This window comes from Momordica charantia, assembly GCF_013281855.1.
Source record: "Momordica charantia cultivar OHB3-1 chromosome 2 unlocalized genomic scaffold, Mcharantia_2.0 BLBB01000002.1, whole genome shotgun sequence".
NCBI lineage: Eukaryota > Viridiplantae > Streptophyta > Magnoliopsida > Cucurbitales > Cucurbitaceae > Momordica > Momordica charantia.
The window spans coordinates 17,735,267-17,762,823 of record NW_028275160.1 but is presented as its reverse complement, the minus strand read 5'-3'; the positions used below and the strand labels follow the sequence as shown (position 1 = coordinate 17,762,823).

Sequence of the window (27,557 nt, the reverse complement as noted above, 5' to 3'; positions counted from 1 at the left end):
AGTGGAAACAAATTTAGAGATAAAAACAAGATTTAAAATATAATTATTAGAGAAAATAAATAAATACAAAGATACATTAAAATTAAAAGAAAATTGAACGAGAAAATAAAATATAACTTTTAGAGGAAAAATAGATTAGGAAGAGAAATAAAAGTTATAAAAGATGAAATTTTAGAGAGAAAAAACTCAGGAAAAATTGTTGTGCTTTATCATTCTATTTGGATTATAATACTAGAGAGAAATTTTTTTGGAATACAGTAATATGACCTGAACATGAATGTAACATGAACAGTATTTGGAATATAATGAGATTGTTGGACTAGAAATGTAAAATTTGATAGTTCTCTTTAATTTGCTATTCTTTATAATCTATGTTTGTGATAGAATTTTCTTTCAGTTTCTTGTTTTTCTTCATTTTTATAATTAGGTGTACAAGTGGACGATGCAACAACATTGGTACCGATTTGATTATGCTCTAGCTACTAAGCTTGCTGATTACATGGGCAAGGAGCGAAAGTTCTCAAAGTGTCGGGAGGTATTTGATGATATAATTAATCAGGGATTTGTACCAAGTGAATCTACATTCCATATTTTGATTGTTGCTTACCTGAGTGCACCTGTCCAAGGATGCATAGAGGAAGCAATCACCATTTACAATCGTATGATTCAACTAGGTGGTTACAAACCACGTCTTAGCTTGCACAATTCTCTCTTTAGAGCTCTCGTAAGCAAACCAGGGGATTCTTCAAAGCATTATCTTAAACAGACTGAGTTTATATATCACAATTTGGTAACAACTGGACTCGAGTTACATAAAGATATATATGGTGGCCTAATTTGGCTACATAGTTATCAGGATACTAATAGACAAAGAAAAGATTGTGTCACTAAGGAAAGAAATGCTACAAGCAGGAATCGCGGAAGAAAGAGAGGTCCTTTTGTCCATCTTGAGAGCAAGCCCAAAAATGGGAGATGATATGGAAGTAGAAAGAACGTGGCTTAAACTTAAAAATTTTGATGGTGGCATGCCGTCTCAAGCTTTTGTTTACAAAATGGAAGTCTATGCAAAGGTGGGCTACCCGATGAAAGATTTGGAGATATTTGGGGAGATGAAGCCGTTGAACTTGGCAAGTGCTGCAACATATCAGAGATGAAGGGATGTCAATCCCGGAGCGGAAGCGGACCGTTGTTCGTGATATTTGAGAAACAAAATCAAAACGGTTAAGAAGAAAATACAGGGGAAAACCATACCTTTGAAGAACTTTTCTTCAACGGTTTCCACCCGAACACCACCACCGTGTCTTCCTCGCTATCCTCTTGGGTCTCGAGATCGTGTTTGTGGGAGCACCTCGTTAGGAATGAGAGGGAGTATTGAGAGAGAGAGCTCCTTGAGAGATTGGAAGTTTCCTTGTTTTCTTCTTTTTGTTCTGTATGAGTTGCAGAACCATTCTGCTTCCCATTTCACAAAGAAAAAGAAGAATGACGTGGGGTAACTCCCCACGTCATTCCAACTTCCCACTCCCCTGCAATTTTGCAGGAGAGTTTAACATTAATATTAATATATATATATAATTAATTAATCATATTCATTAATAAATATTAATTAATTATTAATCTAATTAATAATTAATTAACATATATAGTATTTCTCTCGTATAACCTATATTTTTATGTATATCTTATGCACATTATTTTTAACCTATAGTTTTAATATGAATCTTATTCATATTAATTTTATTTGAATCTCATTCAAATAATTTGTCTCATAATATATAGTTTTAATTTAGAATTAACTATATACTATATTGTATCAATATACATATAATCCCTTATTAAATTTGAACCGTTCAAATTCTTCCAAAAACTTGATCATCGTTTTACCCGTTATGAGCTAGCAAGGGGACCTAATGGACCTACAAATCAAAAGCTCCAACGATACGAGATTAATCGGTCAAACTCATTGACCGAGTTAATCAACATTCGTTAACTACGGGTCACTCCACTAAAGACCCGCAGTTGCACTCTTCTCACTGCAGAATGTTTTCATGTCCATGGATATACGACCATTAATGACGAGTCAATCCTTCACGAGTGCTCGTAACTCAAGTTGGGTCAAATTACCATTTTACCCCTGAGTTATATCTTACTCCTTAAATATCACTACCCTCTAATGAACAACCCGGTTATGGTCCGACCAATAACCGGAAGTCCCTCTCAGGCCAATGAGAGGGTGGAGCCCCTTGTTTAAGTCCCGGAGTCAGTAATTAAGAGAATACTCATCTACTCCCCTAAATTCGGGGAGAAGTGAATTCCATCTTGTGAAGTTATGTTCCCAGCTCCTCACTCGGTCTCGTCCCAAAAATGGTAGTAATATTGAGTCGGCAACTCGGGCCACTCTCACCCATACAGATCAGAGGACGAGCCCTCACAGACAGGAGTCCATAACTCACTCAGGATTGAGAATGAGTTGTCTGGTCATCCTAAGAAACAACAATCTATTAGTTAACGGTGTTACATCTAAAGATTGACTATTTCGTGGTTCGATCTTATACAAACTCATTGTATAGGATACCCCCACTCGCATGTCTCCACATGAACGACCTGGATCGAGTCGTCTGTAACCTTTACAGAGTGGGCCGTATCCATAGTATTGCCAGGATAAGGTACCCAGCCTTATCCATATACTATAGACCCTTTAGGTTATTCACGGGACATTATCCACTTGTATATCAGGGTATGTCAAATATATACCTCGTATATCAGGGGTATATCAAATATATACCTAGTACATATACTATCCCGGTTACACTAAAATAACCTCGGATGTTTAGTTTATTGGATTTTGGACAATGCAATGCTATGAATTCAACAACAAATTTATTGAATATACATTTGTTTTTAAATAAATACAAATTACGAGTTTAGGGCAACACACCCAACAAACTCCCCTTTGAACTAAACTCGAGTGGGGTGTACATTATCATAAAGCAAAGGGAAAATACAATAAACTTGGGCATACACTATACCCATTACATTTCTCCCACTTGCCCTAGACTAATCGTACAAAGCTCGTAGACCTAGACTTTCTAGATGGCCCTCAAAGACTTTAGTCGTGAGTGCTTTTGTAAAAGGATAAGCAATATTGTGCTCCGAAGGGATCTTTGTGACGATCACATCTCCTCGTTGCACTATCTTCCGTTAAGGTGGTACTTCCTTTCAATGTGTTTGCCTCTCTTGTGGCTTCGAGGTTCTTTAAAATTTGCCACAGCACCACTGTTATCACAATAAAGTGTGATGGGCAAGTTCATGTTCGGAAGGACTTCCAAATCTGTCAAGAACTTTCTAAGCCAAACCGCCTCTTTTGCTGCTTCACAAGCTGCAACATACTAAGCCTCCATGGTGGAGTCTGCGATGCATCCTTGTTTGATGCTTCGCCAAACTACCACTCTATTAAGAGTGAATACTGACCCCGACGTGGATTTCCTTGAATCCTTGTCTATTTGGAATTCAGAGTTAGTGTATCCTGTAAGGATCAAATCCTTAGCGTCATATATGAGCTTGTAGTCCCTCGTTCTCCTAAGATACTTGAGAATTCCCTTAACCTCAGTCCAATGATCATATCCTGGGTTGGATTGGTACCTACTGACCATCTCTACTGCATAGCAAATGTCAAGCCTTGTGCAAAGCATGGCGTACATCAGGCTGCCCACTGTTGAAGCATATGGTATACGTCTCATATCCTCAACTTCTTGAGTTGTCTTAGGACATTGTTCCTTAGACAGATGAATTCCATGCCTGAAGGGTAATAAATCTTTCTTGGAATTCTGCATCGAATATCTAACAAACATCTTGTCGATATAAGTTACTTGAGACAAGGCTAACGTTTCGTTCTTGCGATCCCTTAGAATTTGGATGCCAAAAACATACTGAGCTTCTCCCAAATCCTTCATTTGAAACTCAGTCGCTAGCCACTTCTTTATGTCAGTGAGGTATCCTATATCATTCCCAATGAGTAGGATATCATCCACGTACAACACTAAGAAGGTTACAGTGTTGTTGACAACCTTCTTGTATACACAAGGCTCATCAACGTTTTGGTCAAAACCATAAGATTTGATCGCAGTATCGAACCTTATGTTCCAAGATGAAGATGCTTGTTTCAGTCCATATATGGACCATTTAAGCTTGCAAACCTTTTGCTCTTGACCTTGTGCTATGAACCCTTCGGGTTGAGACATATAAATACTTTCTTCAAGATTGCCATTCAGAAAAGCAGTCTTGACGTCCATTTGCCATATCTCATTGTAACGCCCCGAGTCCCTCAGGTTAGTTAGTCTCGAATCAGGAGATTTTATTTTTATTTTTATTTTTTTAAAATTAAACTCTAATTAAATTTATATTTATCGGGCTCCGTGTGGTTGGTTTGTCTTAAGTGGGATGGATATCTTTTCTCTTGGGCTTGGTCTTGTTGGGCATTTTGGGTTGGTTTGGTTTTAAAACAAAGGAAAAGAAAGTTAATAAAAAGAAAAGAAAAGAAAACACATAGGGTTTTTTTTTCCATCTTCTCCTTCCTTCTTGCCCTAGCCGCCCACCCCCCCTTCTCTTCCTCTCTTTTATTGTTCCGACGACCTCACCCGTGAACGCCGGGTTACGGCAGCACCCCGACATTTCGATCCACAGCAGCGGCGGCCGGCGACCCATCCAGCAGCGGCGGTTCGCGAGCAATGGCAGCGTCGAACTTCAGCAGCGGCGGCCGACGACGACACCTGACGTCCCGACGATCCATAGTAGTGGCGGCGCAACCTTCTCCTCGGCGGCGTTCGAGCAGCAGCGACCGACGACCCACGGCGTTCCAGCGGCTGCAGCCGGTACAGCGGCGGACGGCGGCGTGTTGGACTGGACAGCATCAGCGACCGATCAGACGTGTTTCCCCTCCAACGACCTCGAATCTCACGGCCAGCACCCAAGCAGTAGCAGTTCGTAGCGATTTCCTCGTTTCGATACTTTTTGGCATTGACCCACAACCGTTCGAAGCCCGATTTAGGCTACCCACACCTTGGCGAGCTAGATCTAAGTTACCCACACCCCTACGAAGTCGATTTTGGTGGTAATGAGTCATTTGAACCCTTTTAGAATTGATTTCGAAGGCTGAATAGTGTACGTAACTTGCCGTATTTTTCTGTTTTAGTGTTTAGGTGTGAGATCGACGCAAAACTTAAGGGCACGGTTGTGAGTAAGTAGACAAGGGGCGTGTGCGTGCGTTAATGTGTGTTAGACAGTTTCTAATGTGCTGGTTTTGTGGCGTTTAATATTAATTTTGATACGCCATTGTGCTAGATAACTCTCGTTTGTGTTAATCTGTATACTTGGAGTAGTGTTGAATATTTGTCGGTGATAATGGTGTAATTTCTACTTTGCTAAACTGCTGGGAATTGCTGTGGGGATGTTTGTTGTCTGAATATGCATGAATTGTTCGGCGTGTTTCGTGTGTTTATCATATCTAGCAATGCTTATTGAATATTGATGTTGGATATTACGTGTTTTGGATGAACTGTGTTGGGCTCTAATTGTTTAAAATTTGTTTGGTTATGCTTTGTTGCGACAAAACTCACTGTGGAGCTGTTGTTAAGAAATGTTATATTGTGAAAGCATGATTGGTTTACATTCCATTATTAGAATGTTGTTTATGTTGTGGAAGCATGCTGAATTGTGTTTGTGAGCTGAAAGATGCATGGGTCATGGCATAAGAAAGTATATAGTAAGACTCTGGCGAGAGTTGGATTCTTGGAGAAAGTGAATGGGTGAGTGTCAGGGCCTCGGGTATAAATGGTCGGGGGCTGATACGTCACTAATTGAGTATCGAGGCCTCGGGTAAAAATGGTCGATGGTCGATGTGAGGAGTCTTTTGGAAGGAAAGCTATTGGGGACTTGGGTAAAAATGGTCAAGGGCCGATAGATGGTGAAGTCATCGGGGCCTTGGGTAAAAATGGTCGAGGGCCGATGCAGTAGTGTCGGGGCTCTGGGTAAAAATGGTCAGGGGCCGACTCTATTTGAAGAAGTTAACTGTGGAGGGCTAGGATAGCTGTGATAAGCATAGAGGTACTTGAGGTGTTAGGGAGATTCAAGGTTGGTAACTAGTTGGTTCATGGTTGTGGTTGTTGCCGAATCTTATAGAATGTGTCTATGTTTGATTGCATAATGTGATGTAGAACATGACTATGAATGTTTCATGATTTGGTTGAGCATGATGTGTGTGTGTTGTTAGTGAGGGCTACTTACGGAGTATATTTTATATACTCACCCCCCCTCTACAATTATTGTTTCAGGTGAAGGACTCGTTGGCGACCATGGTGATGAGACTATTTGTTCTTATTTGAATAATTGGGAGGTTCCCATTTGTTGTTTATTTTATTTCGGGATGGGTGTTTATTTTAGTTTCTTCAATTCATTGAGTTTTGCCTAGTTGGAATAATAAAGTTGCCTCGTGAGGTTGTCCACGGATGATGGTTATTGATATTCTATAGAATAGACTCATTGTTAAATTGATGAGAGGTGAAGCTTGATTTTATATAATTATTTCACAGGGAGTTGACATCTCGTGTTTGGGGTTAAGTTTAAACAGTTGGGTAGTTAACGTGACCTAGAAGTGTGTGGGAAGTTCTGGGGCGTTACACTCATAGTGATAATATGTGGCAATGGATAAAAGTATTCTAATGGACTTAAGCATAGCTACAGGGGAGAAGATTTCTTCATAGTCCACCCTTTCCCTTTGTGTGTAGCCTTCTACCACAAGTCTCGCCTTAAAGGTGTGTACTTTTCCTTCGGCGTCTCGTTTTCGCTTATAGATCCATTTGCATCCTATGGGTTTTACCCCATCAGGCTGATCTACAAGTTCCCAAACGAAATTGAAGTACATCGACTCCATTTCCAGGTCCATTGCTTTGACCCATTTGTCCTTGTCAGTATCTTCCATTGCCTTTTTGTAGGTCAATGGATCCTCGATGCCATCATCAGGTATGACAACTTGGGTTTCAGTTAAACCCACGTAGCGGTCAGGTTGTGACACAACCCTCCCACTACGTCGAGGCACCCTCAACACTTGAGGTGGATGTGACTGACGTGATGTATTGGCTTCATCAACAACTCTTGTTGTAATGTCAGTTTGATCAACAACTCTTGTTGACGTGTTTGTAGCCTCTTCGGAAATCTCGTTAATCACTACATTACTTCGTGGTTTATGATCTCGAACATGGTCTTCTTCCAAGAAAGTAGCATTTGTTGATACAAACACTCTGTTTTCTTGAGGATCGAAGAATAGATCACCTCTCGTCTCTTTATGGTAACCTACGAATAAGCATACTTTTGAACGAGGTTCCAGTTTCTTTGGGTTAGTCATGAGCATGTGTACCGGGCATCCCCAAATGCGGAAGTGACTTAAACTAGCTTTACGACCCTTCCATGGCTCAAAGGGTGTTTCAGAAACACTTTTTGATGAAACTACGTTCAAAATATAAACCGCAGTCTCCACTGCGTAACCCCAAAACGAGTTAGGTAACTGAGCATAGCTCATCATTGATCGAACCATGTCCAACAGGATTCTGTTTCTCCTTTCTGATACACCGTTTTGTTGAGGTGTACTAAGGGCTGAGAGTTGGGACGTGATTCCATGTTCTATCATATAGTCCTGGAATCTCAAGTCCATATACTCTCCACCTCGATCTGATCGAAGTGTTTTAATGGTTTTACCTAATTGATTTTCAACTTCAGTCTGGTACTCCCTGAACTTTTCAAGGGCTTCAGACTTATGTTGCATTAGGTATAAATAATACCTTGAATAATCATCTATAAAAGAGATGAAGTATTCATACTGTAATGCCCTGCATTACCTTTAACAGTATTTTCATGACATTATATTATTATTGTTTTTTTTAGGTAAGCTAGTCAAATCTAATTAGCTTTATGCCAATAAACTTTAATCAATCCTAGTTAATAATTGTAGGCTTCTAATACTCTATCTAATTAAGCTCAAGTTAATTTTATTTACTTATTAGAAAGAAATTTACAACAAAATTTAGTGATTCATCTTATCAATGTTTAATTAATTATGTATGTTAATCAAAAATAAATATGCATAAGAGATTAATAAGATTAGCGAGATTATAATTGTATTTAAGTAACAAAATTAACAATACTACTTCAGTAATTAAATAAATGTTGTGAAATATGGTAATTGTAATGGTAGCATTATTTGAGTATTTATAAAGTTTCATACATTTTATCCAAAGTTTTATTTTAAGGTAATTAACCAAGTAAAACCCCATATTACCTTTATTTTACTCTTTATTTTTCTACCTTAATTAAATTAACTTAATTGGGGGAATATAGAAAGTTTTACTTAACTCATAACCATGATTAGGCAATATAACCCACATTCCACCCAAGAGACACATGTAGTAATTAAGTTAGTTAGGAAGACCAAAAAACACTAACAATCCCATTAAGTAATTGGCCATGCATGAGGAGAGAGAAGAAGTTTGTTCCATCTTCCAAGATTCATGTTTGTTTCATCTTCCAAGCCATTCTCCTTAAGCTACCTATGTTTGTTTCATTCATTTTCCTCCAAGAACATTTATAAACAAATCTGAAAATTTCCTCTCAATCATCTATCCTATGTTTTAAATCACACCTTAGAGGAGTTGTGATTGCTTTTCCAAGTCCCTTCAAGGATCGTTCATTGCGGTTTTGTCTTTTCGGTAAGAACAGTTTCTTTTAGTCTAGTTTTGTAAGTAGATTTTTCCAAATAATTTTTATAGAACCTAAGCATGTTCATATCCATTTTCTTAGGTTTCCATCATTATTTAAAGCTCTCTTAGTTGCTGGAAAATTTCCTCTTTTTATTCTTTAGAGTAGAGAGGAAAACGCACCAACGGTAAGCATCTTTCTTCCTGGTGTAAATTATTTTAAAGGTTCATTATTAAGATAAAATATGTACTGTTTAGGCCTTATTTTTATTGATTTGAGATCTGAAAATCTGAATTTAAAGGTCCTAAAAATGTTCATAAAATTGCTTCATAACGGTTATTAACGATTTATGTTATTTTCATAGTTTTAGCTTGTTTTGTATCAAATTTTGGATTGTTAATTTTGAATTTTTGAGACCATGACCAGCACCTTTAAACTAACCTAAAATGTATTTGAATGTATTAAAATTGATTTTTATGATTAGTTTTAACCTACGGTTTAAAATTGTGAAAACTAGTGCTATGTGTTTTCTCTAGTTTTTTTGTAAATTTGCAAAATCAGTAAATTATTTTTATCGATATCATAGTATATAAATCAGAGGCTAATATGAAGATTTAGAATTACTTTTCACAAATTTATATATATATTTTATGATTATTATGGACTAGGTTAATTATTAAGGGATTTCTACTAGTAGAATAGTGAACATATCTAGTTATGAGAACTTATTGGAGAAAGCTTAGTTTAGGTAATTGAGTCCTAATTTTAGTTGTGTTAATTGTTATTAGGAAGCTTTAAGGAATTTCTTTTAGTTTGTGAAGTTCAGGTAAGTGGATTCTATCATAGGTTACCACCTTGTATGTTTTGTTGTATTATTGTTTGATTGTAAGTGAATTATGTTACGTGTTGTATTGTTTTGTTATTGAATTATGTTATTCATGTTGCTTAAATATATTTTGTTATTGAATGGTGATGGTGGTTAAATTTTATGTATTACGAAGCATGTTATGATTCTATGGCTTTCTCATGTCATTTTAAGTATGTTTAATAGTAAATCATGTTTAGGTAAAGCATGACATAATGTGTGATGTATTGCATTCGTAGTGAAGTTAGTAGTCTTATGTGTCATGGATTTAGGTAAGATTAATGTTATGCATGAAATACCCAAATTAAGCACTTATGTTATGCAGCTAGATGTATGATATGACATGTATGGTTTCTTCTAAAGGCTGGGCCCTAGGAAACAAATTAGTTCATGTTAATGGTATTTATGGGGGGTAATTACCCTATAAATATTACATGCGAAATTGACGGTTATGGTATGGGGTATTTATGTATAGCGTGGCGCCAAATGAAGGATTTAGATATGTAAGTTTATGCTAGCAAGCACAAGTATCTTAAGTTAAGTTGTTCATTGGTTTATATGTTAGGTTGAGGTATGCATGCATATAAGCATGATGTGTGTGTTTGAGCATGAAAGGTTCCTTATGATGGGAACTACTTACTGGGTATTTTTTTATACTCATTCCATGTTGTTTCAATTTTTTTTACAGATAGTTATATAGTTGACGAGAATAACGTCGAGGATGACCTGGGCATTGACGAGGAGGAGATATGAGACACAGTTGAATTTTATTTATATACTTTTAATTATGACTATACCACATTTTTACTTGTTTTATTTAAGGATAATAACTTTGTGATTTCCACTGCTAAAGATTTATAAGTTAAGTCTTATTAAGTTATCGTTTTCATTTTTAGATGAAAAATACAAGTTTTTATCTTATTTTATTTTAATGAAATTATGTTTTATGAGTAATTATCTCAATATTATATTATTAATGACATATAAAAATTGGGGTCATTACATATACCCTCCTCGAGCTTTAACATTCATCGGACCACAAAGGTCTGAATGTATAAGTTCTCAGGGCTCTTTGGCTTAATAACTTTTTCCAGTAAAAGGTCTTTTAGTCATCTTGCCTTCAAGACAAGACTCACATGGTGGTAAAGAATCATCTTCTAACTCATTTAGAATGTCATTCTTAACCAACCTACCAATCCTATTGAGATTAATGTGACCTAATCTTAAGTGCCAAAGATAGGTATTTTCTTTTTGAGAAACTTTTTGCCTTTTATTTTGAGTTCTAGCATTTTTAAACAACTCGGTATTTAAAACTACTTTAGTTATGGTTGGTCTTAGCACATACAAGTTGTTTTCAAGCAAAGCAGAACAAATATTAACACCATTTCTGAAAATGAACGCTTCATTCAATTGAAATGAAATGAAATACATATGTTCTAACAAACAAGAAACTGAAATTAAGTTCCTTTTAAATTTAGGAACCACGTACACATTATCTAATAATATATACATATTCTTGTTTGTAAACAACTTAAGCTTCCCTACCGCCACAGTTGAGACGACCTCTCCTGTTCCGACCTTGAGAGTCATCTTTCCGGTGTCAAGCTGCCTCCAGGAACTAATTCCCTGAAATGAAGAACAAACGTGATTAGTGGCTCATGAATCCAGTATCCAGGCAGAGTCATCGTTCTCCACTAAACATGTTTCCAAAACAAGTAAATCATGTTTACCTTTATTGGCTTTCTTCTTTTCGGCCAAGTACTTTGGGCAGTTACGGTTCCAATGCCCGTCCATATTGCAGTGGAAACACTTTCCTTTCTCTGCAACCTTGGCCTTGCCTTTCTTGGCAGCGACAGCAGTGGAGTCAGGTTTAGACTCCACTAGCAGCCTTCTTCTTAAAAGTCTTACTTCTAGAATAAGAGGGCACATACTTGGTTCCAGAGGACGAACCTCGATTGAACCTCTTTGAGGTGGTAACATTTGCCTCCCCTTATTGTCCCTTACTCTTCATAAGAGACTGGTAGGTCTGCAGCTCGTTTAAGAGCGTGGTAAGAGTGTACTCCAGCTTATTCATAACCGCATTGTTGCGGAATGGAAGGAAACTCTTCGGAAGAGATTCCAGAATGAAGCTGACCTGACTCTGCTCATCTATGACGGCCCCGTTTGACTCAGCCACGTTGAAGTGGACCATCAGGTTGAGAACGTGTTCTCGCACTAAGGAACCCTCCTTCATGCGAGAGTTGTAAATGAACTTAAGGGCTTCATGTCGAGCCTGTGAGGACGGTTGTCCAAACATGCTCTGCAGCGAGTCCATGATCTCTTTAGCGGTGACTGTGTCCTCGTGCTTCTTGGAAAGCACATCAGATATGCTCGCCAAGTTGTAGACCTTGGCCTTGTCATTGGCCTTGATCCACCTGTCATAGACGTTGCGTACCGCCACAGTGGCGTTAGGCGCAGGAGCTTGAGGACAATCCTCTTGCAAGATGAACCTAAGATCATCTATCACGAGAATAGTGTTTAGATTCGATTTCCATTGTTTGTAATTCTCGCTGTTAAGTTTTTCAGTGGCTAGGAGTGCAATAATGGAAGTAGACATGCTGAAAGTAAAAACAAACCTATATCAGTTTCATGCATTAGCCTTTAAACCCAATCAAATTTTAGCAAAAGTAATTAAGCACCCTAACAAAATTATTTTGCAACGACGCTTCAGTGATTTAGAGCAACAGCTACCGTAGGGCAGACAGGTACTCCTTCACTGAATTGAGACGTTCTCAACTAAATTTTACACTAGAATAACTCTTATTCCTATAAACTTTTGGTCAGGAAATTGCTAACTAACTTAACAACTCCCCGTAAGTGTGACCCATCATTTTCAGACCTCAGAGATCCGCCCCAATAATCCCGCCATAGGGAAGGAAAATATTGGAGCAAAACCTAAGAGACCCTAATCCATTTCTGGAGTTTGCCTTGGTTTTGATTCCATACAATGAACCCTCTGTAGGGATGGTCGCTCCAAGACGACACGCAGGTCATGTATGAAACCTCACGGTACAACCAATGGCGGAGACCGCAGGATGTGTTGTCACACGTCCTTCTCCCACTTACTATGAATACTATCTCCATTCACCTCGATATTGAATCATGCAAACACCTTCTGTAGGGAGGTCGCGCCCAGGGCGACACGAGGCGGAGCATAGAACTCACAGTGTGAATATAAAGGAGAACGTGATAGAGAGAGAAAAGTATGTTATATATACTTTGTATATCAAATATATACACTGTATATTGCATATTCTCTTTAGCTCCCACTTAGTATTCTAAGACTAGTGTATATTACTTAGATAAATCCCGGCTAAGTGAAATTAACTAAGTGATTTTTTAGTCGGTCCAATATAACTATTATATTGGTAGTTGTACAATAATGTTTTAGTTTATTAAACACTTTAATAAACCAATGACATTATTGCATGTATATAAAATATTGACTAATTCAACCCCCAGGTCGGTTCCCAGGTAGAGGTGTTCCCTATCGGTCAGCTTAAATACCTTAACCTAGACAGAATTTTCCTTAGACAGGGTTCCCTTATAGCCAATATTTTATATTTAGTCTTTTATCATTTCATTTTAAACCTAGTTAAAATAAAATAAAAGACTACCCCCTAATCATATTAGAAGATATAACCTAAGGTCTAATTAATTTTAAACCCCTTCAAAATTAATTAACTTAGACCCTATGTTTGCATGCAATTCTTTATTATAGATTTTAATTTATTTCTACCACATTTTATAACTCTTATAAAATTTAAGAAATTAAAACTATAATCATGCATTGTAAGCATACATTAAATAACAATTATATTAACCAAAGTAATGTCATGCTCAATGCAACTTTATTTTCATCTAATTAATACAACACTTATATTAACTATGAAAATAAAACATGCATTCATACATTATAACATTTATAACTATATGATGCATGACCATACATACATACTATATATCAAAACATACATATTATGCATGTAACCTATGGTGGGATTTTATAACTATATGGCATACAATATACAATATGCTTTTAATTAAAATATACATTCATAATGTATAAGATATTTAAATAGCAAAGTTGGAACGGTTTTTGGCACCCTAAGAAAGCAAAATAATACAAAAATAAGAAAACGACTGCAACCACCCTTGAACTGCGAACCGGAGCCACAAAAACGCACCAAAAAACACCAGGGACAGCGCCTCGGCGCCTAAGGACAGCGCCACGGCACTGCTGCAGCAAAATGCCTCAACAGCAGCGCCGTGGGGCCCAGACATGGCGCCATGGCGCTGTACAGCGCTGCGGCGCTACAGTGCAGCGCCGTGGCGTTGTGTGTTGTCCCTACAGCGCCATGGCGCTGTTGCATAACGCCACGACCCTGTCTGCGCAGTCTACTTCGTCTTCTTCGCTGTTTTATGCAACTTTTTGTCCAATCCGACGCCACGAACGACTTTCGAGCGACCTGGACTTACAGAATCAATACAGATACAATATGCCAAAAACACCGGGCCTTTACATGATCAAATCAAGAAGAAAAACGCTATCTAAATGCCAAAAACCAGAAATTTTCCAACCCGCAAACCCATATTTCGAAAATATGAAAACACCCACCAAAAACACCGATTTTGATCCCAAAAAATCAGAATAACAACCTGGCTCTGATATTAATTGAAGGGATGTCAATCCCGGAGCGGAAGCGGACCGTTGTTCGTGATATTTGGGAAACAAAATCAAAACGGTTAAGAAGAAAATACAGGGGAAAACCATACATTTGAAGAACTTTTCTTCAATGGTTTCCACCCGAACACCACCACCGTGTCTTCCTCGCTATCCTCTTGGGTCTCGAGACCGTGCTTGTGGGAGCACCGCGTTTGGAATGAGAGGGAGTATTGGAGAGAGAGCTCCTTCGAGAGATTGGAAGGTTTTTTTTCTTCTTTTTGTTCTATATGAGTTGCAGAACCATTCTGCTTCCCATTTCACAAAGAAAAAGAAGAATGACGTGGGGAGCATACCAACTTCCCAGTCCCTGCAATTTTGTAGGGGAGTTTAACATTAATATTAATATAAATATAAATATTAATAATATATAATTAATATATATATATATATAAGATATTTATAATATATATATATAATAATTAATATATATATAATTAATAAATTAATCATATTAATTAATTATTAATCTAATTAATAATTAATTAACACACACACATATATATATCAAATAATTAACACTTAATTATTTATCACATAAATAGAATCATATTCTATAGTATTTCTCTCGTATAACCTATAGTTTTAATGTCCATCTTATGCACATTATTTTTAACCTATAGTTTTAATATGAATCTTATTCATATTAATTTTATTTGAATTTCATTCAAATAATTTATCTCATAATATATAGTTTTAATTTAGAATTAACTATATATTATAATGTATCAATATACATATAATCCCTTATTAAATTTGAACAGTTCAAATTCTTCCAAAAACTTGATCTTCGTTTTACCCGTTATGAGCTAGCAAGGGGACCTAATGGACCTACAGATCAGAAGCTCCAACGATACGAGATTAATCGGTCAAACTCATTAACCGAGTTAATCAACATTCGTTAACTACGGGTAACTCCACTAAAGACCCGCAGTTGCACTCTTCTCACTGCAGAATGTTTTTCGTGTCCTGGATATACGACCATTAATGACGAGTCAATCCTTCACGAGTGCTCGTACCTCAAGTTGGGTCAAATTACCGTTTTACCCCTGAGTTACATCTTACTCCTTAAATACCACTGCTCCTCTAATGAACAACCCGATTATGGTCCGACCAATAACCGGAAGTCCCTCTCAAGCCAATGAGAGGGTGGGGCCCCTTGTTCAAGTCCCGGAGTCAGTAATTAAGAGAACACTCATCTACTCCCCTAAAGTCGGGGAGGAGTGAATTCTATCTTGTGAAGTTATGTTCCAAGCTCCCCACTCGACCTCGTCCCCAAAATGGTAGAAATATTGAGTCGGCAACTCGGGCCACTCTCACCCATACAGATCAAAGGACGAGCCCTCACAGGCAGGAGTCCATAACTCACTCAGGATTGAGAATGAGTTGCCTGGTCATCTTAAGAAACAGCAATCTATTAGTTAACAGTGTTACATCTAAAGATTGGTTATTTCGTGGTCCGATCTTATAAAAACTCATTGTATAGGATACCCCCATTCGCATATCTCCACACGAACGACCTGGATCGAGTCGTCTGTAACCTTTACAGAGTGAGTCGTATCCATAGTGTTGCCAGGATAAGGTACCCAGCTTTATCCATATACTATAGACCCGTTAGGTTATTCACGGGACATTATCCACTTGTATATCAGGGTATATCAAATATATACCTCGTATATCAGGGGTATATCAAATATATACCTAGTACATATACTGTCCCGGTTACACTAAAATAACCTCAGATGTTTAGTTTATTGGATTTTGGACAATGCAATGCTATGAATTCAACAACAAATTTATTGAATAAAACTTTATTGAATATACATTTGTTTTTTCATAAATACAAACTACGAGTTTAGGGCAACACACCCAACAAGAGAATTATTGGAATTTTATGTAAATTTCAATAGATAGAACTTGCATAATCCATCATGGAGGACTTCATAAAGAGTAATTTAAAACCTCTCGTGCTAGCTTATGTTGATTTGATGAGTATGTTTTTCAATTTAGGCTTACATGATAAGTTACAGTTAACCTTCTCCCAGTGCCTCGAGCAGTGTAAACCCAATCGTACTATTTACAACATATATTTGGACTCTTTGATACTATTTACAGCAGTGTAAACCCAACTGAGCAATGCCTCGGCTAGACGTGGTTTCTCTAGCCCTAATTCGAGTGGAGTCGGTCAGTTCCACTCCAAATCTGATTCCACTTTTTAGTCCAGCCGTGTTATCTGTCAAATTTGCCAACGTTTTGGCCATAACGCGTTGGATTAATATCATCGCATGAATCAAGAATTTCGTGGCCGTCATTCTCCGGCGCATTTGACTGCTCTTGCGGCTTCATTTACTGCCAAGCCTCCGACTAATTCAGTGACTTCTCCTTCTGATTCACAAGTCTGGTTGTCTAACTCTGGGTGTAATGGTCACCTCACTTCTGAGTTAGCCAATCTTACTGTATCCACGGAGTATAATGGAGAAGCACAGGTCGCAGTTGGTAACAGCCAGCCATTACCTATCAGTCACTCAGGTTGTGCTACTCTTTCTACTGGTTGTTCTTCTTTTCTTCTTTCAAATCTTCTTCGTGTCCCTCATATTTCAGCCAATTTGCTTTCGGTGCATCAATTTTGTGTTGATAATAACTTTATCTTCATTTTTTATGCAAATTCCTTCACTATTCAGGACAAAACATCAGGCCGAACACTCTTCCATGGACCTAGTGTCAATGGCCTTTATCCATTGACATCTCTGCCGCCTGCTCTGTCCTGTTCTTCTAATAAGTCATCCTTTGCTACTTTGTCTTATTTTTCCTTTGTATGGCATGACCGTTTAGGTCACCCCAATTCTGCTGTATTGAATTCTGTTCTCAAATTGTTGTATATTAGTCCTACTGCCGTTAATTCATCTCTGTGTACGCATTGCCTTAATGGAAAAATGCATAAACTTCCTTGTACCCTGTCGCGTACATCTACTTGTTTTTCCCTTGAAATTGTTCATAGTTATGTTTGGGGGCCTTCTCCTGAGGTTTCTATCAATGCTTATCGATACTATGTCTCTTTTATTGATGACTTGTCTCGGTATACCTGGATTTTCCCTCTTGCTCAAAAATCGGATGTTTCCTCTGTGATTAAGCGCTTTAAACCTTTTGTCGAAAATCTGTTATCATCCAAACTCAAGATTTTTCGAAGTGATGGAGGTGGAGAGTATGTTAATCATGATCTTTCGTACCTTTTTTGATTCTTATGGTGTGTTTCATCAATGTTCTTGTCCTTATACTCCTGAACAAAATGGTGTTGCCGAACGCAAACACCATCATATTGTTGAAATTGCGCTTTCGTTGCTATCCAAATCCTCTGTTCCTTTAAGGTTTTGGTTTTATGCCTTTGCTTGTGCTGTTTTTCTTATAAATCGCTTACCATCTACTTCACTTGGTAATCGATCTCCTTATGAAGTCCTTTTTTCTACATATCCTAATTACAATCATTTACGAGTGTTTGGTTGTGCTTGTTATCCCCTTCTTCGTCCTTATGCTACAAATAAACTTCAACCTCGAACAAAACAGTGCGTGTTTCTTGGTTATCCTCTTGGATATAAAGGTTATCTATACCTTGATCCCGTCTCTGAGCGCATTTATATTTCTTGCCATGTTGTCTTTGATGAACATGTGTTTCCTTTTGCTTCTGCCTCTCCCTCCACTTCTCCTTCTCATTCTCCATCTCCGTCTTCTTGTGATTTTGCTTTACCCATTATACTTCAATCTACTTCCCGTTTGAGTAGTGCACTGGTTTGTGATTCTATGGCTGGCTTTTCTAATATGGCTGCTCCTAATGAATCTGTGGTTGTGAGTCCTGATTCTACTTTGGCTGTAGATAATATCACATCTGCTCCTAATTTGGTCATAGCCAATTCCAGAACTGAGCATACTTTGATGCCTCCTACCACTGATTTGGTTGTTTCTCCTACTAATGATAATAGTATTGTGGCTCCTACTGTTGTTGGCCCTCTTGTTGGTTTTGTTTTGCCTTCTACTACCAACACTTACCCGATGCAGACTCGTTTAAAATCAGGGATCAGTAAGAAAAAGGTGTTTCTTGCTTAAGATGTGTCTTCTGATACTACCTTGGAGCCTACATCTTTTACTCAAGCTTCTAAGTTGCATGAGTGGAAATGTGCTATGTCTGAGGAGTTCACTGTTCTTTCTGATCAGAATACATGGACTTTGGTTCCTTTACCTCCTCATAAAAATGCTATTGGGTGTAAGTAGGTGTATCGAATCAAGCGTAATCCGGATGGTACTGTGGCTCGTTATAAGGCCCGCCTTGTCGCCAAAGGTTTTCATCAAGAGGAGGGTATTGACTACTATGAGACCTTTAGTCCGGTGGTTGAGAAGCCCACTATTCGTATCGTCTTTTTGTTGGCTACCCAATTTAATTGGCTCTCCGATAACTCGATGTGAAAAATGCCTTTTTACATGGTGCACTTGAGGAGGAAGTTTACATACAACAACCTCAAGGTTTTGTGAACTCTCAGTTTCCTTTGCATGTCTGTAAGTTGAATAAGTCCCTTTATGGGCTTAAACAAGCCCCCGGGCTTGGTTTGATTGCTTCACAACGCAGTTGCTCTCCTTTGGTTTCACTGCCTCTTTGTCTGATCTGTAACTGTTTGTGAGGAATGTTTCTGGCTCTCTTACATACCTTTTGCTCTATGTTGATGACATTATGCGCACTAGGAATGATTCTTCTTATATTGATACATTGGTTCATCAGCTTAAGGATTCCTTTGATATGTCTGACTTAGGGTGTCTCACCTATTTTCTTGGGTTAGAAGTGCAGCGCAAGTCCTCTGGTAATTTTGTTACGCATACAATGTATACCAAAGACCTTCTTACTCGTTTTGGTATGGCTGAAGCCACGACTTGCAATACTCCTTCCTCCACAGAGCCTTTACATGTCGATTCTTCTTCTTGCAGCCCTGCTGATGCCACTGCTTATCGGAGTATGGTTGGTGCTTTGCATTACTTAACCTTTACTTGCCTGGATATCTCTTTTGTTGTTAGTCGGGTTTCTCAGTATATGTATTCCCCTACTATTGTTCAACTTACTGCTGTTAAGCAAATATTGCGATATCTTCGGGGTACGTTGTCATTGGGTTTACATTTTCATGCTGGTTCTCTGCTTCTTTCTGCTTTTTCAGACTCCGGTTGGGCTGGTAGTCCTATTGATCGACGTTTTACCACTGGTTTCGTTCTATTTTTGGGTCCCAATCCTGTGTCTTGGGTTGCCAAGAAACAAACTACTGTCTCTTGGAGTTCCACGAAGGCTGAGTATCGTGCTTTGGCGGCTACAACGGTTGAGTTATTGTGGGTTTCTCAACTGTTGAACGAGTTGTTTGTTTCTGTCAATACGCCTACACTGTATTGTGATAATCAGTTCGCCTTACCGCTCGCTCGTAATCCAGTGTTTCATGGGCGCACAAAGCATATTGAGGTTGATTTACACTTTGTTCGTGAGCGTGTAGCTTCCAAGTCTCTTTTTCTGCAGTTTCTGTCAACTGACAAGCAGCCGACTGATTTATTCACGAAGCCGTTAACTGCTGATTGGCTGTATTTTCTGAGGCACAAACTCATGCCTTTGGCATTTGTTTGAGGGGGAATATTGGATATGTAGATACTGTATAGCCTTTTTCTGTATTTTAATAGTTAATTCCTGCTTAGTATGCTGAGATGGATATTTTGGCTTTTGTATAAATACACTCCCATTATTCTCAATAAGATTTGAGGTGTTTAATTTAGTTGAGATTGCAAATTGTCAATCTCAATAGGGCTGAAGAAATATTTAGTCAGATGCAAATAAATGGTGAATTGGTGTAAATGCTTGTTCATGCCACATCATTTTAAGTGGGTATCTGTTATCTGGGGATTATTTGAAGGCTGAAAAAATATATAATTTCATGTGTCAGAAAAAGTATGACATTGAGCCTCCATTAATGGAGAAACTTGAATATGTCCTAAGCTTGAGTAGGAATAAGGCCAAGAAGCCAGTAAGCTTGAAGTTGAGTAAAGAACAAAGGGAGGTTCTAGTAGGATTGCTGTTAGGTGACCTGGAGATAGAATCTGATGAAGGGAGGAAGAACCAATTTGAATTCCACAAAAAAATGTAGCACTCACTCTCTTTTAAGGAGACACATATATGAGCAATATCACGAGTGGTTGCATCCTGTTTCAAAGTTGAGCGATAGTGATAAAGATATACCATATAAATTCTGCACTATTTCTCATTCATATTTTGGTTTCTATGCAGATCAGTTTTGGCCACGAGGCCATCCTGCAATCCCTAATCTAATTCACAGGTGGCTTTCACCTCGTGTCTTGCATACTAGTATATGTATGGTGGCTCCAGGCTATCATCGGGGGATATTTTATTAAAGCTGAATGGAAGTCATGAGGGTGTTGAGAAGATTGTTAAATCTTTGAAAGTAAAGTCCATGTGTTGCAAGGTGAAAAGGAAAGGTTTTAGATGCTGTTTTTACAATGTTTCAGCTTTGTTTCAGATTTTTCTCGATCGTTTGAGTTCCAATTCATGCAAAATTCATATATTATGGTTTGTGGTTGGCTTATATTGTATTTATGACATTTTAGGACCATTTGGGAGTGCAAATTAATCAAAAGAAGCAAAAAGACGGAAAAACCATCATGGGAGGCGCCAGGCGCCTGGGAAGCCTGCAGAAAAACTGTTTTTCTTCCAACTTTGCCCTTAATGAAACGCGTCTTCCAATGCGTTTTGGTGGTTCCAACCGATGCATACGTGTAGAAGAAGTGTTCCACTATCAGTTTGAGCACGATTTGGTCAGTCAAAAGAGTTGGAAATGGGTGATTCACCATCGTTTTAGGACCTACCTAACCAATTCTGCACAGCTATAAATTCCAGCAACTTCTCCACCAAATTCATCAAGCCTTGCTTCCTTCTCTTGATCATTTTTAGTGTTTCTTTGTTGCTTTCTAAGTACTTTTGAGTTGCTTTCATTAGTTGCTTTTGGTTTTTAAATCCCGAGTACTTTACATTCTTTTATTGAGCTTTGTTTTGTTTCCATTTGTACTTAGTTATCTTCTACTTATTCAAATATATAAAAATCTAGCACTTTGCTTATTCTCTCTTTGCCTTTACTTTATTTTTAGTTAAGAGAGTTGTGTTTTTGGAGGAAAGGGCACGTGACACTCCCCCTTGCTTGAAAGAGAAGGGCGAAGCTCTCAATCCCGATAAAAACTCTCCGTTAGTTAACTTTTGTTTTTCACACATGCATTCCACATTCAACCATTTTACTTGCTGTATTTTCTTCAATATGTCTTTCTAAATTCCCGTCTCTAGCCTGGTTATGGATAGTTAGCCTTTTATGTCTAAAAAGGGTTGCTAAGACGTAGTGTTTTTTGCTTTCCATTCATTGCTCAACATGTTTTCCCAAAAAGTTAGGATTTAGAGAAGGCCACTGTAAGTCTTAACAAGTCAATACTGAAAAGGTTGCTTATTTGCATTGTTGAGTGGTTAAACCGAGGAGAGGAGCGCCTTAGACATAAGGGTTCCGCTTAAGTAGCCTAGACATAGGACCTTAACCCGAGGTTGCGACTATTTCCATCCTAAAACTAAGATATCTCTCATAATAGACATATTAGGGAATGTCTTAGGACTTTGAACTTGCTTAGACATAAGTCAAGTGAGAAGCGTAGTCGTTGGTTTCTAAAGTAAAATGCATATTGTCCTTAGCATGTCCTTGATTCTTTGATGGCTAACTTGAAGTAATTCGGGCTAGGTTTTATCATTCTAAGTCCAAATCCCAAATCCAAACCATTATTTGTGACCACTTCCCATTTTACAAGAATCACTCATTCCAACATTCACTATTCTTTAAAACTTTAGAGTTTGGAAATTGTTTAGAAGTCCTTGAGGATCGATACTTGGATACTCCGTCCATTTTATATTACTCTGACAGGTGTGCGCTTGCATCTATATAATTGTTACCACGCTTAGCGCGTGCGTTCAGCATAAACACCCAGTCAAGTTTTTGGCGCCGTTGCCGGGGACTTTAGTTTTAAAATTATTTTCAAATTCTTTTAGTTTTTATTTTTGTGAATTGTTGTTGGGTGTAATCTCCATCCACCGTTTTTGTTCTATATTTTTGGTCGTTTATCTCACAAGGGTAAGTTAAAGTGCATGAGCACAAGATCTTTTCTTCTACCCCTTGACCCTGAGATTGAGCGGACCCTTCGAAAAACTCGAAAGGAGCAAAGACTTCGAAAACAACTAGAAAAGCAAAAAGAGAGAGAAGGTGAAATCAGTCCTGAAAGTGAGGTAGAGAGTACGAGCACATCAATGGCAGATATTCCACCTCGTGATCCGGTTGATCCACCTGCTGTTAACGGTAATATGAGGGATCATGCGAGAAATGATGAATTCAACCATATCCAGATGGCGGACAACAGAGACGTGGCAATGCGAGAATATGCCGCCACGGCTTTTCTGAACTTTGATTTAGGGATAGTCAACCCTATTCCAGCCCACGCAAACTTTGAGCTTAAACCAATGATGTTCCAAATGTTGCAGACAATTGGACATTTTGGAGGGCAGGAACATGAGGATCCACATGATCATCTGAAATCATTCATTCAAATTGCAAATGCATTTCGATTACCTGGTATAACAGACGATGCTCTGAGACTAACACTTTTTCCATTTTCTTTGAAGGACCAAGCTAGAGCATGGCTCAATGCATTTCCACCGGGATCCATCACCACATGGGGGTCGTTAGTGGAGAAGTTCTTAACAAAATTCTTTCCACCTACTCGCCACGCTGATATCAGAGAGGAGATCATCTCCTTTAGACAGTATGATCGTGAACCTGTTCACGAGGCGTGGGAGAGATTTAAAGAACTAATCAGGAAATGTCTGAACCATGGCTTGCCGGCATGCATCCAGATAAAACATTTCTTTAGAGGCTTAGATCATCCTACTAAGATGATGCTAAACAATGCTGCCAACGGAGCCTTTACAAAGAAGACATTCAACGAGATAGTTGACATCCTAAATGACTTAGCTTCACATAACGAACTATGGTGTTCGCAAAGATCTAGGGCAGCACCAAAGAAGCAAGATCCAGCTGGAGTTTTGGCTCTGGACATTGCGACCTCGATGCAAAAAGAGATGGTTACAATGAACCAGAGGCTGAAAGAGATGGCATTGGGAATAAAAAATCCATTAGCCACGCCGATACAACCTGTGCAGTCGGATTATTGCACTCCTGCCCCTGTCTGCCAAGTCAACGATCTCATTTGTTCATTTTGCAGTGAAAACCATATCTATGATAATTGTCCACATAACCCTGCTTCCGTTTTTTATGTAGGACATGGGAACAATAGGAACTTTAACCCATATTCGAACACCTACAACCCAGGTTGGAGGCACCACCCTAATTTCTCATGGGGAGGTCAAGGAGGTTCGAGCGGTTTTAATCAAGGGCAGAGCCAGCAGAACAAGCAGCCCTATGTTCCACCTACACAACAATACATCCCACCACCGCAACAGCAGTACAATCAGAGAACACAGACTCCACCAGTTCACAATAACAACTCAAATCTTGAGAATATGATGAAGGAGTACATGGCCCGAACCGACGCAGTGATACAATCCCAAGCGGCATCAATGAGGAATTTTGAGACCCAATTGGGACAACTTGCCAATGAATTGAAGAATAGACCACAAGGTTCTTTTCCAGGCCATACTGAATTACCAAAACGAGAAGGGAAAGAACAGTGCAAAGCTGTCACCCTCAGGAGTGGACTGGCATATGATGGACCAACAATGCCAACAACAGATGTACAGATTCCGTCCACTGAACCAATTGTAAAGATACCAGAAAATCCAACAACACCAGAAAAAGAAAATATTAGAAAAGGTAATGAGGACACCCCGAGTGTTCCTCCACAGGTACAGCCTTCTTTTACCCCTACTCCCCCGTTTCCACAAAGATTAGTTAAGAAAAATAATGATTCCCAGTTTAGAAAATTTTTAGATATTTTAAAACAACTGCATATAAATATACCATTAGTAGATGCTCTAGAACAGATGCCAAATTATGCTAAGTTTTTGAAAGATATAGTTTCTAGGAAGAAAAAAATAGGAGAGCATGAACTGGTAGCCATGACAAAATGTAGTAGTGAAGCTGTAGGCAGCCCGCTACCCATGAAATGTAATGATCCTGGCAGTTTTACCATTCCATGTTCCATAGAAGGAAAAAACTTAGGTAGGGCATTATGTGATCTAGGCGCTAGCATTAATCTTATGCCATTATCAGTTTTCAAATCTTTAGGCATAGGAGAAGCTAGACCTATTACGGTTACCCTCCAACTAGCAGATAGATCTATTATAAGACCTGAGGGAAAGATAGAAGATGTTTTAGTCCAGGTGGACAAATTCATTTTCCCTATGGACTTTATCATTCTAGATTGCGAGGCAGACTTAGACGTTCCCATTATTTTGGGAAGCCATTTCTAGCCACTGGGGATACAGTTTTTAATGTGAGGAAGGGAGAAATTACAATGAGGGTAAATAATGAAGAAGTTAAATTTAACGTTCTAGATGCCATGAAATTACCAGGAGACTTTGAAGAGTGCTCTGCTATAAATAGCTTGAATCCTATTATGTTTGATGAGTTTTATGACTTATTAGTTACAGAGATTGAAGAAGAGCTTGATAAGATAGCAGAAGGACCAGAAGATGTGGCCAATCCTGTTGAAAAAATACAAAAAGAAGAATGCAAGTCGTTACTTCCGTCCATAGTGGAACCACCCACGTTGGAGCAGAATCCATTGCCGTCGCATTTGAAATATGCGTATCTAGGGGATAACGACACTTTACCAGTTATTATAGCTTCCAATTTATCACCTACTAATGAATATTCTTTATTGCAGATTTTGGAGAAGCACAAAAAGGCCATTGGATGGACGATAGCAGATATCCGAGGGATAAGCCCGACCTTTTGCATGCACAAAATTCTATTGGAAGAAGATGCTAAGAACTCTATTGAGAGTCAAAGGCGGTTGAACCCGAAGATGAAAGAGGTTGTAAGGAAAGAAATTCTTAAATGGCTTGACGCCGGTGTTATATACCCAATATCCGACAGCAGCTGGGTAAGCCCAGTACAGTGTGTACCAAAGAAAGGGGGTATAACCGTGGTGGCCAACGAGGAGAATGAGCTCATCTCAACCCGAACTGTGAGCGGGTGGAGAGTTTGCATTGATTATCGCAAACTCAACAAGGTAACAAAGAAAGACCATTTTCCTCTCCGTTTATTGACCAGATGCTCGACCGTCTGGCAGGTAAGGATTTCTATTGTTTTTTAGATGGATATTCGGGTTATAATCAAATTACTATTGCTCCAGAAGACCAGGAGAAGACAACATTTACGTGTCCGTATGGTACGTTCGCTTTTAGGCGAATGCCCTTTGGACTATGCAATGCACCCGCGACTTTTCAGAGGTGTATGATGGCCATCTTCTCTGACATGGTAGAAAATATTCTAGAAGTTTTTATGGATGACTTTTCTGTTTTTGGAAATTCTTTCGACGCATGTTTAGTTAATTTGGAGAGAGTATTGGAGAGATGTGAACAAACAAACCTAGTCCTAAATTGGGAGAAGTGTCATTTCATGGTACAAGAGGGTATTGTTTTGGGTCACAAAATTTCCAAGCAAGGAATAGAGGTAGACCACGCTAAGATAGACATCATTTCAAAGCTACCTCCTCCTACAAATGTCAAAGGGATTAGAAGTTTTTTAGGGCATGGGGGATTTTACCGCCGCTTTATAAAAGACTTTGCTAAAATTTCTAAACCCTTGTGTCAATTGTTAGAACATGATAGACCATTTGTTTTTTATGATGACTGTTTAAAATCATTTGAAATGTTGAAAGTTGCTCTAAGTTCAGCTCCTATAATTATCGAACCTAATTGGGATTTACCTTTTGAGCTCATGTGTGATGCTAGTGATTATGCAATAGGAGCTATGTTAGGACAACGTAAAAACAAGATCTTGCATCCTGTGTATTATGCTAGTAAGACTCTGACCGGTGCACAACTCAATTACACTACTACTGAAAAGGAACTGTTAGCAGTTGTGTTCGCCTTTGATAAGTTTAGGTCTTACTTGATAGGCACAAAAGTCATTGTTTTTACTGACCATTCTGCTTTAAAATATTTATTTGCTAAAAAAGATGCTAAACCACGTTTGATACGGTGGATTTTGTTACTTCAAGAGTTTGATATTGAAGTTAGGGACAGGAAGGGTACTGAAAACCAAGTTGCTGATCACCTGTCTAGATTGGAATCCCCGCTCTGTGATGATGGAACTGTTATACATGAACAGTTTATTGACGAGCAACTCTTGCGAGTTGATTCAGTTCCGTGGTATGCCGATATAGCAAATTATTTGGTAAGTCGAATAGTTCCTTATGAGTTCAACAAGCAACAGGTAAAGAAATTTCTAAATGAAGTTCGATGTTATCGTTGGGATGAGCCTTTTTTATATAAGCTAGGACCTGACAATATCTTACGCAGGTGTGTCACAGAAGAAGAGCACGAGGCGATATTAGACGCTTGTCATATGTCTCCATATGGAGGACATTTTGCAGGACACAAAACCGCAGCCAAAGTTTTGCAAAGTGGGTTCTTTTGGCCCACTCTGTTCAAAGATGCACATAAGTTTGCCCAGGTTTGTGACAAATGCCAACGGACAGGTAATATATCTAAACGCCACGAAATGCCTCAAACCCCGATCCTGGAGATTGAAATATTTGATGTGTGGGGTATAGATTTTATGGGTCCATTTCCATCTTCTAATGGTAAGCTTTATATATTGTTAGCAGTAGATTATGTTTCGAAATGGATAGAAGTCATTGCAACTGCTACCAATGATTCCAAAGTTGTCATTCGTTTTCTGCAAAAGCACATTTTTACGCGTTATGGAACCCCGCGTTGTCTGATAAGCGATGGGGGGGCTCATTTTGTGAATAGGTCTATGCAAAAGTTGCTGACTAAATACAATGTGCGTCATAGGGTTGCAACAGCATATCATCCTCAGTCGAATGGGTTAGCCGAAATATCTAATAGGGAGATAAAAAACATTTTAGAAAAAACTGTAAATCTTA

General features: G+C 38.5%; 1 non-coding gene and 1 pseudogene across 1 annotated transcript; one reads left to right on the top strand and one right to left on the bottom strand.

Annotated features, from left to right (window-relative positions):
• Positions 1–273: 273 nt before the first annotated feature.
• The window catches only part of LOC148212939 (pentatricopeptide repeat-containing protein At2g15820, chloroplastic-like), a 38,935-nt pseudogene continuing 11,651 nt past the window's right edge, over positions 274–27,557 (top strand).
• LOC148212940 (small nucleolar RNA R71) lies at positions 23,212–23,318 on the bottom strand. Its single transcript, XR_015789509.1, has one exon. It is a non-coding gene; the product is annotated as a small nucleolar RNA R71 (small nucleolar RNA).